Genomic DNA, 14051 nt, shown 5'->3' on the forward strand with positions numbered 1-14051 from the left:
ACACAACATCAGGCACCTAGTGGTCAACTGCTTCCTCTTCCAATTGCCCCTCAACCTTGGCACACCGTATCTCTTGATTTTATCGTAGAACTTCCTAAAACCAAGGAAGGTTTTAACACGATTCTGACTGTAGTTGATCATTTCTCTCGTATGGCACATTTCATCCCATTAAAGAAAATTCCCTCTGCAAAAGAGTTAACTCAAATCTTTTCCAAAGAGATAATTCGACTACATGGCATTCCTTCGGTGATAATCTCTGATAGGGGTCCCCAATTTGTTTCACATTTTTGGCAACATTTAGGTGAAACCTTAGGTATGGATATTCGTACGTCTTCTGGATATCATCCTCAAACAGATGGTTTAACAGAGAGAACCAATCAAACCATAGAGCAATTTTTAAGATGTGCCTTGGTAGAAGAAGAGAAGGAATGGTCAGATATTTTATGGGTTTTAGAATTTGCATTCAATAACATGGAAAGTTCTTCCACCACTCTGTCACCCTTCTTCTGCACCTATGGTTTCCATCCTAAAAATATTTCAGAAACCATCTTAATCCCTTCGGCTATACCATCTTTAGAAGACCACATTACGAAACGAATTCATGTTCAACATTTGGCGCAGTATCATTTAGCTCAAGCAAAAGAAAGCCAAAAGGAATCTTCGGATTTACACAGAAAACCATCACCTAAATACTCCATCGGAGACAAGGTATGGTTATCCACAAGAAACTTAAAAATTTATATTTGTAAAAAGTTTCGCCCAAAATTCATAGGACCATTTGATGTAGAGAAAATTATCAATCCGGTCAGTATTAAACTAAAGTTGCCTGCTAAATATAAATTTCATTCTGTATTTCATGTGTCATTGATTAAACCCTGTGATCCTAAGACCAGATTCAGAGAAAATCCTGGACCCCTATACATAGATGGAACTCCTGAATTTGAAGTCCAGAAAATTTTAGATTCAAAGAGAATTCGAGGAAAGCTGTTTTACCTAATTCATTGGAAGGGTTATGGTCCAGAAGAACGATCTTGGGAACCTCTTTCCAATTTACAGAATTCTCCTCGTTTACTCAGAAGTTTCCATCTTCATAATCCAGACAAACCCAAACCTGTTCCACACATTTTGGGAGGGCTCTTGAGAGGGGAGTACTGTCATGAATCACATACATCTGGTGCTCTCGACTCCCATGAAAGCACTTTTCCCTTTCATGAAACCCACCCCTGTCCCGTGCAACCAGCACTCCAGTGATGTAATATGTGTGTGTGTGTCATAATGTTTCATGTGCTAACTCATGTACTCACTTAGAATTGTATATTTCAAGTCGTTTCTGATGGTATTGTTAAAGTGCTCTTGTTATCTTGTTTTTATTGAGAAGGGACTAGGGAGAGACTTTGTGCTCCTTTCCTCGTTGTGCGCTTACTGAAAGAGTAATGCTTTGAAGCATCAACAGCGCGAGTGCATGCAAAGTAAAAACGCACGCAGGAAAAAGGTGCGAAGGTACGCGATGAAAGACGCACGCTGGGGAAGGTGCGCGTTACGTCAGCAAACCCTGGGTGTGGCACAGCTATAAAAGGCCACACCCAACGCTGCTCGACGCTTTGCCTCTCATCATCGCCCAGCATCGGAGTGTCCTGGAAAGTTCACCGAGCCTGCAGACGTCAGCCAGCGCCCCAGCATTTCGAAGGTCTCCAACTCGGCATCTAAAAGACAAGCTAAGTGAAAACTTTCAATTCTTGTTTAATTCTTCAGGCGCCCAACGCAAGCAAGCGGCAAGAAGTCAAAAACTCGAACAAACTTACCTGGACTTTGTTTAAAGAACCTTTGTGAGAATTTTGAAGAGTAATATTCCGAACAGAATTATCTTTTGTACTTTAGGCTTTGAGAAGTATCAAGGCTAACTTTGGAACTCTAGTCCTTTATAGTGATTTTGTGCAAGACGTGTTTGTTTGAATGTTAATTTGTCTAGGAGGAAAAAAGGTGAAGGAAGACACAACTAAGAACAGAGAGAGTAAGTGGGGGGATAAAATAGTTAAGAATAATTGAAGTTAATAAACAAGCATAAGAAAGGAAGTAACTTATTCCCAACTGTTTGTTTCTTCAGTGTCAAGGAGATTCTCTGGCAACTCATACCATTCAGCACAGCTCTGCTACACTTCATCCTTCACGACGACAACACGGACGCGACGCCTAGGCCTTATCAGTCGCAGGTAGGCTAGCACATAATTTGTCTAGAATATTCAAGGGAAAGAAACCTTTTGTGTTACTGAAATAGAGAATAGGTATTCTGAATAGAGATTACAAATAGCTTTCCTTATTGCCTCGCAGGTCGACAATTAAGGGAGCTGGTAGCGTCCACGATCCGGCCTACCTCCCTGACTTCTAGAAGATTACCTCAGTGTTATACATAATCACTAGGGATTGCCTAGAATTTGGGGAAGTTGGTCCATAACGTCTCTGCGGAATCATCTACAAGCAACCTACAGGTAAGGGTGCTTGTAACCTTGACAGTTAACTACCGTGCATACATCACCACTCTTGGCTAGAATAAAATCCACTGCATATATAGTCTGTTCCGAAAATATCAGCATTCTTTCCAACTGACTGGTAATGTTGCCCAAAGAGGCTAGTGTTGTATTACATAACGTTTGCAGCTTGTATCTAAATAATTCTCTAGCCTTCTCACCCAATGTCAAAATAAAAGAAAGGATGTATCCAAGGTGATACCATTGCTGTAATTATTAGCCTCTATATCAATCACTCCCTCACAGAATTCTTTCGTTAGTGTCCTTTTGACCCATCTTATTTTAGGTTTGGAATCTTTACAGAGCCCACCCAAAGGCAATACCATTTCAAGGGCCACATAATCTCTACCATTATAGACATTGGAATAAATCCCATTGGACAAGCAAAAAAACCCTGGGTGTGCATAAATCGGCCCCTTGTAATCCATTCCAGCGTACATAGAGTTCATTCCGAAAGTACTTGGATCCTCTTTATTCACTAAGGGGACCGTATGTTTGTACAATAATATCCCTAAATGATTTATATACAATGAAGTATCCGTACTGTTCACAATGGGCCAGCAAGCAGGGTAATAACTGGTCTCTTGAGGAACGTCAACTCCTTGTAATGCCAACCCACTAGTGTTATGTTCTGTGCTTCCATGTAAAAATGATCACAGTATGTATTGTTTTCACAACCTGGATAATCCACTCCCAGTGGCTTTCTGTGGTATATGCATGGCCCCATATATCCAAAACCAAAGACTCCTTTTACTTCTGTAAACTGACGTGGCCGAGAATATGAGTAATTTACCAGGAACAATGGATATGCAGTCCACAGGCTGGTGACATATTGGGTGGGGTAACAGGCAGTCCCTTCACCAAAGAACGTCCTATGGTATTCCAGAAATACATTACTTGGGGCGGTTCTTTTCTTTTGTCTAAGTGAAATGACCTTACCCTTACTGTGTAGAGGTATGCTTTGAGCATCATCCAAAACCCATGACACCCGACACAATATTATTATCACCAGTATCAAAAGAAGAACACATGTTTTTCAACTTTTCTTCAACCACATCATATTACATTGTACAGTAACCATTGGCTGCTCCTCCTCTGCAAATGAAGTTGACCTGGCTTTCTCTTGAAGTTTTAGATATTCACTGGTATCCTTTGTTTAATTACTAGTTGTGAAGGTATAAAATTCTGAGTTTTTCGTAAGGTTCCCTTATATGCATGTGCTACAGGAACTCTATATGAAACTGTTCAATTAAAATGGATGATGCAAATGGAGCCACTCAAAGTCAGTCAAAGTAAGCTTGATTGTTTGATTAATTAAAATCATTACAATAAAAGTAGAATGTGATAAATAAATGCAATAAAATGGTTCAAATGTCCTTGTTGAATAAGGGAGGGGAGATTTCAATATCCAGTTTCGTTGGCTAAACGTTTGAGTCCTTCTTTGTGCAAATGCGCTGAGAGCTGCTTAACAGACATATGTAATGGATTAGGATCATCCTACCTGAGGCCACAGGCTAGTCTGCTTTTGCAGAAGAAGAACTGGTGGAATGGTTGTTTGGTATAGCACTGAGAATGATTGCCTTGCTGTGGATGTTATCACTGCAGACATGCAAGTGCTCTCTGTGGCCGGAGTAGTAGAAGTGTTTTGTGCCAGAAGAAGGACTAGTGCAAATGATTATTTTAGCATGCCAAGTAAATCGAGGTTGTCTTACTACAGTTCTATGGTTGATGGGTCTGTATGGTTACATAAACCCCTTTTCCCTGGGGAGCAAGTGTTCAAGGCTGGCGAGTCTGTTCAGGCTGATAATGTTCTTTCTTTAGGGCTCGGTCAACTCCTTGGAAATACTTTACTGTCCGAGAGATTACTTAAGGGCCTCCAGAGTTTAGACAATCCATTGTGGCATGTCTACAAAAACACACTCCTGCCTGGTTTCAAAAGGGCCAAAGCCAGTGACGGCGCAGGTTTAAAGTGGACCTGGAGAGGCAGATGGTATGGATTGCGCCCTACTTTGGTCTCCACATAGCCTGCATTGAGCCTGTCCTTCTGCCCTTACCCATGCCGAAGTGCGCACATCAGTAGGGAGGATGACTAGGTGTTGTTTTAAAAGGTTACCCTTCGTCCTGCTACTAAATGCCTCACCAAGTTATTTCCGTGGTTTCTAGGGAGGTGTAACTATTTAGCAACGTCCATGCATGGGAATATTTCTTGAGGGATGCCCTGTCCTGCAGACATGAAATTAGTTTTGATGTTTTATTAATGGCACTCTGGAACGTTTCGAGACTAGGCGCTATAGACCACAATTGTGCTAGCCCAAACAGGTCAAATGATGTTTTAAGATATTCTGTGGCTGCTAAATGTGATTTGTTTATTTCCCACCAAACATTGTGGTTCATGGTGCCCCTTTCGGTGGACCGAAGCCTGTAGCACATGATGGTAAATGTAGCGCATCTTGCTATTGACTGTTTGGCTAGACTAAATTCTAGCCTGATATAGGCAGGTGAGGTGTATCTAGGGAGATGGAAGATTACCCAGTAAATTCTTGTGATTGTGTTGTCCAGAGTTTTTGAGACCCTGCCCTGAAGAGCTTCTCTTCGGTACGCCAGACTTGGCACCACCTTGGCCCTTGCTATTTTTAAGATGGGGCTGAAAGACAGTGTGAGCAGTTGGCCTGGTATATGCTGTCCACTAATTAAAATGGGCACCTTGCACCAGTCCAAACAACCCTTATGGTGACTTAAGAGGTCAAAGATAACCTTAGAAAGCTATCCAAGTGGTGGCTGTGGAGAGCAACCTTAAGGCTTAGCCTTGAAGGAATGTTAAGCAGCTTGTTTTACCAGAATGCACTCTACGCTTTGGCCGGAGTGGTCGCTCCCAGCGCCCCTAGCGCCTCTGTGGTATCGTTAGCAGCGCTCTTACAGAAATCTGCTTTGCTTTGTGATTTCTGCCTCAGCTGTGCCTGGCTGCCGCTTCGCTGTGTGTGCGCATTGGCGTGATTGTGCTTGCATTTTGTACTATATTGGCGCTCTGGACGAGTTTGCTTCGTGGTTTGAGCCTCAGCTGTACCTGACTGCCGCTTTGATCAGTGGGCGCTTTGAGCTGTTTGTGATTGTATTTTTGCTGCATTGTGATTATATTCTTGCTACATTTGCGCGTTCTCCCCAAGCGCTCTGTGTGCTCCCCCCTCCTCCATTTTGTTTGTTGTCGTCGTGCGCAGCCCGCCCCGCCTCCCAGCTGAGACGCCCTCGCCCCTCCCCCTCCACTACCCATATATGACAGTAGTTCCCGCGCGCAGCGTTTACGCGCAGCGACCGCGCCCAACCCGCGCCGAAGGTGCGCCAAAGGTAAGCCCGTCTACGCCCGTCCGCGCCTGGACCGCGCCCAGCGCCAGACCCCCTGTCCCTCGCGCTGCCCTGCCCCCTCGCATTACCTACGATGCCGCCAACCTCCTAGCCCTTAACCCCGTTCGCGCCCCCACCTGCGCCCAAGCCGCTCCTGGACGCACCCATGGACCTTTCTCCTGCTTCTCCTGCAAATTCAGCTGTACCGACAACATCTCCGCTACGACCACACCACAGATTCCCGACCCCAACCACCTAGAATGCATCCTTCTCAACACCCGTTCGGTCCACAGGCACGCCATTGACCTTTGGAACCTTCTAGACACCATCTCTCCTGACGTCGCCTTCCTAACGGAAACATGGATGAACGCTTCCTCCGCCCCTGACATCGCCATCGCTATCCCTGATGACTATAAGATCACACGCAAGGACCGCACCGACCATACAGGAGGTGGAATCGCTATCGTCCATAAGAAAACAATCCGCATCTCAACCAGCTCTGATGCCAACCTCGCCAACTCCGAACACCTTCACTTCCAGATCCATATCGACCCCAATACCACACTCAGAGGCACCCTCCTCTACAGACCACCAGGACCACGCGCAAAATTCAGTGAAGACATCACGGACTTCATCACCCCACACGCGCTCCCCTCCAAAGACTACATCCTTCTGGGAGACCTCAACTTCCACCTTGAAAAGATCAACGACCACAACACCGCCACCCTCTTAGACAACCTCGCCAACCTCGGACTCAAACAACTGGTCACTTCCCCCACCCACATCGCAGGTCACACTCTCGACCCCATTTTCACCTCCAGCAACCATGTCTCCTTCAGCCACACTACAGATCTCCTCTGGACCGACCACAGCTGCGTTCACTTCACTTACAACAAGCCGAAACCCATCATCCACCTCCAACCAACTCTACAAAGAAACTGGAACAAAATCACCACAGAACAGATCTCCGCATCACTCCTCCAAACCTCCCCAGCCCTCTCTTCTAACGCCAACGAAGCCGCCTCCAACCTCACCCTCTGGTTATCCAACACCGCTGACACCTTAGCACCACTGAAAAAACGTCAACACAAACTTGGCATCAAGAAGGCCTCATGGTTCAACGACGACCTCAAGAAATCCAAGAAACTGTGCCGCTCCCTTGAAAAGGCCTGGAAAAAAGACCCATCCACCAGCAACAAGGACGCCTTCAAAAGCGCCACCCGTACATACCACCAACTGATCCGAAAGGCCAAGAAAACAGCATTCAAAGATCGACTTGACAACAACGCCCACAACAGCAAGGAACTTTTCAACATCGTCAAGGAATTTTCCAACCCCTCGGCCAACTCCAACGACATCACCCCCTCTCAAACCCTCTGCGACTCCCTAGCCTCTTTTTTCCACAACAAGATTGCTGACATCCACAACAGCTTTGACAACCAACCCGGAAGCCAACCCACCCTACCATCTGCTGACCATCTTCCCCCCGTTAACACCCTTAACGCCTGGAACCCAATCTCCACTGAGGACACCATCCGCCTGATGAATTCCATCCACTCAGGATCCCCCACAGACCCATGCCCCCACCACATCTTCAACAAAGCAGACTCCGTCATAGCTCCGCACCTCCGAGACGTCATCAACTGCTCCTTCAACCTCGCTACCTTCCCAGAAGATTGGAAACACGCGGAACTCACCGCCCTTCTGAAAAAACCAACAGCAGACCCCACCGAACTCAAAAACTACCGCCCCATCTCGCTTCTTCCATTCCCGGCCAAAGTCATCGAGAAAGCTGTCAACAACCAGCTCGCCGCCTTCCTCGAAGCCAACAAATCACTTGACCCCTCACAATCTGGTTTCCGAGCCAAACACAGCACTGAGACCGCCCTCATCGCAGCAACAGACGACATTCGAACTCTACTGGACAATGGAGACACCGTCGCCCTCATCCTCCTCGACCTCTCTGCAGCATTCGACACAGTCTGCCACAGCACCCTTCTACCGCGCCTCAGAAACATCGGAATCCAAGGAAAGGCACTGGAATGGATCACCTCGTTCCTCACCGGAAGAACCCAGAGAGTCCGCCTCCCACCATTCAAATCCGAGGCCTCTGAAATCATCTGCGGCGTACCACAGGGATCCTCACTCAGTCCCACCCTCTTCAACGTATACATGAGCCCCCTCGCGGCCATCGCCCGCCAGCACAACCTCAACATCATCTCTTACGCGGATGACACTCAACTTATCCTATCTCTCACCAAGGACCCCAGCACAGCTAAAACCAACCTACACGAAGGAATGAAAGAAGTCGCCGAATGGATGAAACAAAGCCGTCTGAAACTGAACTCAGACAAAACAGAAGTCCTCATCTTGGGTAAATCCCCCTCCGCATGGGACGACTCCTGGTGGCCGGAAGCCCTCGGAAAAGCACCCATCCCGACAGACCACGCACGGAACCTTGGCGTCATCCTGGATTCTTCACTCTCAATGAACAGACAAGTCAGCGCCGTATCCTCTTCCTGCTTCAACATTCTTCGCATGCTCAGAAAAACATTTCGCTGGATCCCCACCGAAACAAGGAAAACAGTCACCCACGCTCTAGTCACGAGCCGACTGGACTACGGAAACACCCTCTACGCAGGTACCACCGCTAAACTCCAGAAGAAACTACAACGAATCCAAAACGCCTCAGCCAGGCTCATATTAGACATCCCACGCAACGAACACATCTCTGGTTACCTTAGAGACCTCCACTGGCTACCCGTCAATAAGAGAATCACTTTCCGACTGCTTACCCACGCACACAAATCACTCTACGACATCGGACGAGATTGCCTCAACTCCCGACTATCCTTCTACACCCCCTCCCGCCAACTTCGCTCTTCAAGCCAAGCCTTCGCCACTGTACCTCGCATCAACAAGACCACCATGGGGGGCAGATCCTTCTCATACCTGGCTGCCAAAACTTGGAACTCACTCCCCGCTTACCTTCGCCTCACCCAGAATCACCTAGCGTTCAGAAAGCAGCTTAAAACGTGGATATTTGACAAATAATCCACCTCCCCTTCCTAAGCGCCTTGAAACCCTCTGGGTATGTAGTGCGCTATATAAATGTTATGACTTGACTTGACTTGACTTATAGTATTGGTTAAATGAAAGTAGTACCATGCAGTAGTTATAAAAATATATATTTATTAGTATAACACTATCTAGTACGACACAGTATCTCCTACACAGAGATAAGCAAACAATACTTAGGCACAGAAAACCCACAGTAAATAGGATTAATACAGTGGGCCCCAGGGGGGGAGCAGACCATATAATAAGAAAGTAGTATAAGAACCACGACTGGAGTAAAGACAGTGTCGAGAGGACGTAGAATCATTGGGGCCCCAAGTAACCACCCAATTGAGATAAAGGGACCACTCAGAGGACAGGTGCAGTGTGGGAACACGACCGCGTGCTCTCTCCAATTCTACGGGAAAGTCGCAGTTGAAGTTTATGGGACATATTCTCAAGAAGCTAATGTTGAGTTATCAGAACTTTATCACAGCCAAATTGGCGATAAATGTAACGCCCCTTCACAAGCTGGTGCAAACAGCCTATATCACTAGTTTTCCGGCGATAGCATCCTTAAAAAACATCACCACAGATGACCCGGGAAACTATCGCTAATGAGATGCCGAGTAGGCGTCCCGAGCAAAAAGCAATGACAAAACCTCTCCACAACATTCTCAATGACCAGCCAGATCGGTGATAAGATAACAAAACAGGCAATAAGGTGCATTAGCAGCAGGAAACTAACACCTGCTCCTGACCCGGTGTAAAGTCGGACAACAACCAGCAGCAGCCAAGGGAGCACAGCCCATAGCCAAACATGAAGAACAACAGATTCCCCTGAGCAACTGAACATGCAGCCCGGAGCCCCAATGGGGCAACAACACCCACCACCACCACCCCCCGGACCCCACCACCCTCCACCCCTTTGAACAAAGAGAATGCACATCAATACCACAAAACCATGAACCAAACTAATTCCCTGAAGTTGCACAATCACAACACCTAACATACATGTGCGGCCAGAAAAATTGAAATCATACATCAAAATTACATAATCCACATAAAAACTTTATCGCAGATCAAACAAAAAGCAATCTTGTAGAGGCACGGTGGGTCTTCTCTGGGCATTCTGCTGTTAGTCACAGCCTGCAAGACGGAAATACAGATAAGAAGGTGTGTCATGCGCCCATCAAAGTAGAGAGAGCGAAAGAGGGAGAGAGAGAGGGGGGGGGGGGAGGAGAGAGAAAGAGGGGGAGAGAGAAAGAGAGGGAGAGAGAAATAGAGGGAGAGAGGGAGAGAGAGAGAGAGAGAAAGAGAGAGAGAAAGAGAGGGAGAGAGAGAGAGAAAGAGAGGGAGAGAGAAAGAGAGAGAGAGGGAGTTAGAAAGAGAGGGAGGGAGAAAGAGCAAGATGGAGGGAGAGGGAAAAAGAGGGAGAGAGTGAGAAATAGCGAGGGAGAGAGAGAGAAAGAGAGAGAGAGAGAGTTCTGACACTGCAGACCCAGACCTCACTGCTCACCTACAGCCACCGGTGTGTCAATCAGTCAGTCAAAATACACTTTATTCAATTTGTTAAATATCATAAAAGGCATAAAAATTAGATACAACGTTAAAATAGGCAATTCATTGATGTACAAAGTCAGTGCTAAGCCCAGGTAAACCTTTACACTGCAAATTACACAAAATAAAATCAATGTGGGCGATACCATGATTAATTTAATGCATCTGGTGGCGCATGTTTCTTCTTAATTCTGAAAGCTGCGCTAAGAAACTTGACACCCAGTAGATAATGCGAGTGTTGCTCAATATCTGGAGGTAAATTAATGCGGACCTGACTGGAATAAAGCCGGCCTCCCTCAACATAGGTAATAAATATTTTTTCCTTGCGATTACGTAAAACCCACAAAACATCATAAAATGCATGGTATCTTGATTGGAAAATTTGTCACAGTCACAGGGGGGAGCCTCTTCTGGTTTGGACCATGATTGATAACAACCTAATGAAAAGTGAATCAGATTAAACCTAAACTTTGTCAGTAAGAATCTGTGTAGGGGTTTGGTGACAATTTTAAGGTAAGGTTGGAGAGAAGGGGTGGTAATTAACATTAGATGTGATCTTACTGAGGGTTTCGCTAGTTCCCTCTCCTCTCTGGCCAAACATGCCCTCGCCAGGAAGTGGCTCTTAATCCATTTAACATCCTCTCTCCTAATATTGGACGGTGACAAAAAAAGTTTGGGTCTCCCTAGGTATGTAAAAGTGTTTTTTAGGTAGTTCAACCAGGGTATTTTCATGGCGTAATCCATGGACAAAACGTCCGACAGAATTGCATGGTTCAAGGTTAATTCTGAGTGAAGCCATGTTTTTGCCCAGAATACTAGGGGGGCCAATTTCTATCTATCCGTTATATAAGTCAAACCCACCTCAGAGTGGATAGAAAAGGTAGGGGGGAACTTAGGGACGGACAGAAATTTGCCTTAAGAGCCCATTTTCGACCCTTTGAATTTTATCTTGGGCAACATAGCCCCACAAGGCTGACCCATAGGTGGCAATAGGGATGCATTTGCTGTTGTAGACTTTCAAAAGGGCCTCCATTGGCCTAGCCCCTAGCCTTTTTGAAAAACCCATCTGGGCGGACGTGGAACGGGCCAGGGATAAGCTCTTAGCCTTAATCTGGGGAACCCACGACCCCCTTTCGTCGAACAGGACCCCCAAGTAGGGGAAGATTGTAACCCTTGAAACCACCTCCCGCTTACAGATGAAGGTTTAAGTTTTAGGCTTACTTCTCTGTTGGCCTACCACCATTGAGTGGGATTCTTTGCGTTGACTCTTAAGTCTAGGTTCTCCATAAAGGACCCGAAGAGGTCCAACAGAGTCTGGAGACCATTGCCAGTGCGCGCTATTAAGACTGCGTTGTCCGCGTATAGGAGGGCCGGTACGTTGGCTCCTCCTACACGCGGAACGTCCGCCCCCCCCTGCCTCTAGATGTTTTCCTAGCCCATTAATATAAATAGTAAATAGAAGGGGGGCCAGGATGCATTCTTGGCGCACCCCTTTCTCTGATTTAAACCTAGACATGCACCTGCCTTCCTTAGTGACCCTAACTGTGGCAAATAAATCCTGGTTCAGGGAGGCCATAAATTTAACGAATGAGGCATCAATTCCCATCTCCAGTAAGATGGACCACAACTTGGACCTATTTACCAAGTCAAAAGCCGAGGAGAGGTCCATAAAGGCCAGAAAAAGGGACCCCTCCTTGGCTACCGTGTATTTAGAGATTAAAAGGTGCAAGTTAGAGCATTGGTCCAGGGTGCCCCATTTCTCTCTAAACCCATATTGTATGTTCGAGAGCCCCCCGCAGACCTCTAAATTCGCCCTTAGCTTAAACAAGAGGACTCTGCCTAAGATCTTAATGGCAGTCAAGAAGGGAAATGGGTCTGTAGCATGCTGGGTCGTCACGCTGCCCCTTTTTAAAAATTGGCACGATGATTGAGGTTGCCCAGGTGGCACGAAATGCATTCTCATTGGCAGCACAAAAGACGTTTGTTAGCACCTGAGACCATAGGTTCGGGGAGTGTCTATATAGGTCTGCCTGTACACCGTCGGGCCCCGGCGCCTTGTTTATGGATGTCTCTAAAATGGCTTTCTCCACTTCGTCCTTACAAAAAACTACGGGGCGGAATCCAGGGCTACCATTGAGCCACAGAAAGCAGCACAGTCCTTGTCACCATATACTTCTTTAAAGTGGAGAAGCCACCTCTCATCAGGGATGACGCAGTCTGTGACTGCATTCTCTGAATCTGAGAAAAATGGCTGATTTATTGTGTCCCAAAATTGTTTACTATCTCGCAAAACGTCTATTGATAGTAGCTTATTCCAAGCATCTCTTTTAATGGCGTTTTTCCTCCCATTTAGGGTTTTTTTATATTCCCTCCTCAAGTTGGTAATGAGAGCCTTATCTCTCGGGTGGATGTGAGGGCTTGCTTAAGGCGCCTGTGGATTCTCGAGCAATTGGCGTCAAACCATTTATAGGGCTTTTCCCTTCTCTGGCTCTGGTTTGACATCGGGTCCCTCGAGATTTGTGCACATACCGACTAAAAGGCCTCTATAATTTCTAGATTGGAAGCCTTTGGATCCAAACAGGTCGCTATATGACCCTCAATTTTGGGAAGTAGATTAGCGGTAAAACTTTCTGGGACCACCTGTCCCCATTTAAGCCGTCTGCCCTGGTCTGTAGGCACCAATGTAGACCCTGGCTGGAAGGGACCAACCTGTTTACACGGGGATTCGCCCCAAAGCAACTCCAACAACAAAGGGTTGTGGTCACTATGGGTCGAGGCGATAACTTTATACTTCCTGACCTTAGCGATGATCCCTGGGGACGCAAAGATATAGTCTATAACAGAACCATGGTCCGTACCCTTGTATGTGCATAATCTCTCGCCCCCCCCCTTATAGAATGGTTCATATATATTAAAATTGGCCAGTAACTCTTCAAGGGCTTCTCCTGACCTTGTGTGTTCAAAGTGTGGGGCCGTCGCACCTGGGAGACCCTCATACTCTCCTGTGTAACAGGAAATACTACAGAGGTGGGTGTTACAATCGCCCATTAAGATGAGCTCAAAATTGGTGTAATTATTTTGACTGAGTTTACCTAAAAATGTATCCAGGGAGGCAATGTGGTCATTATCCACTACCCTATCTCAGGAATTATAACGGTTGATTAGAAAAAGTGTGCGGGCAGGTGAAACTGTCCATTCCACAATTAAAAGGTTCAAAGAACCTGACTCCAGCTGCTTAAATGACCCAGTGGGCTGTAAGGAAAAACGAAAAAGGAGGCCCCCCCTTAGCTCTACCTGCGGTACTAGGTGTTGCAAGAACGGCAAAGCTGGTAAAACCATCCAACCAAAAGCTTGCAGAGGTGTCCAAAGATTCCTGTATGGCTCTCACGTCATGACTAGTAACAAAGTTAATCCAAGCTGTATCTGCCCTTGTAGCTCTGATACCTGCTACATTCCAGCTAATGATTTTGCACAGTGCTATGCCCTCTTCAGTCGAGGTGCCATTTAAGGGGGACAACATTGGGGCTGGTTGTCAGTCAATATCCTCTGAGTCAACGAGTGGAGAGAATC

General features: G+C 46.3%; 1 protein-coding gene across 1 annotated transcript in view; it reads left to right on the forward strand.

Moving 5' to 3' along the window:
- Window positions 1-14051, forward strand: part of LOC147727909 (uncharacterized) — a 161168-nt gene that overhangs the window by 6522 nt on the left and 140595 nt on the right.

This window comes from Lissotriton vulgaris, chromosome 3_1, assembly GCF_964263255.1.
Source record: "Lissotriton vulgaris chromosome 3_1, aLisVul1.2, whole genome shotgun sequence".
Lineage (NCBI taxonomy): Eukaryota > Metazoa > Chordata > Amphibia > Caudata > Salamandridae > Lissotriton > Lissotriton vulgaris.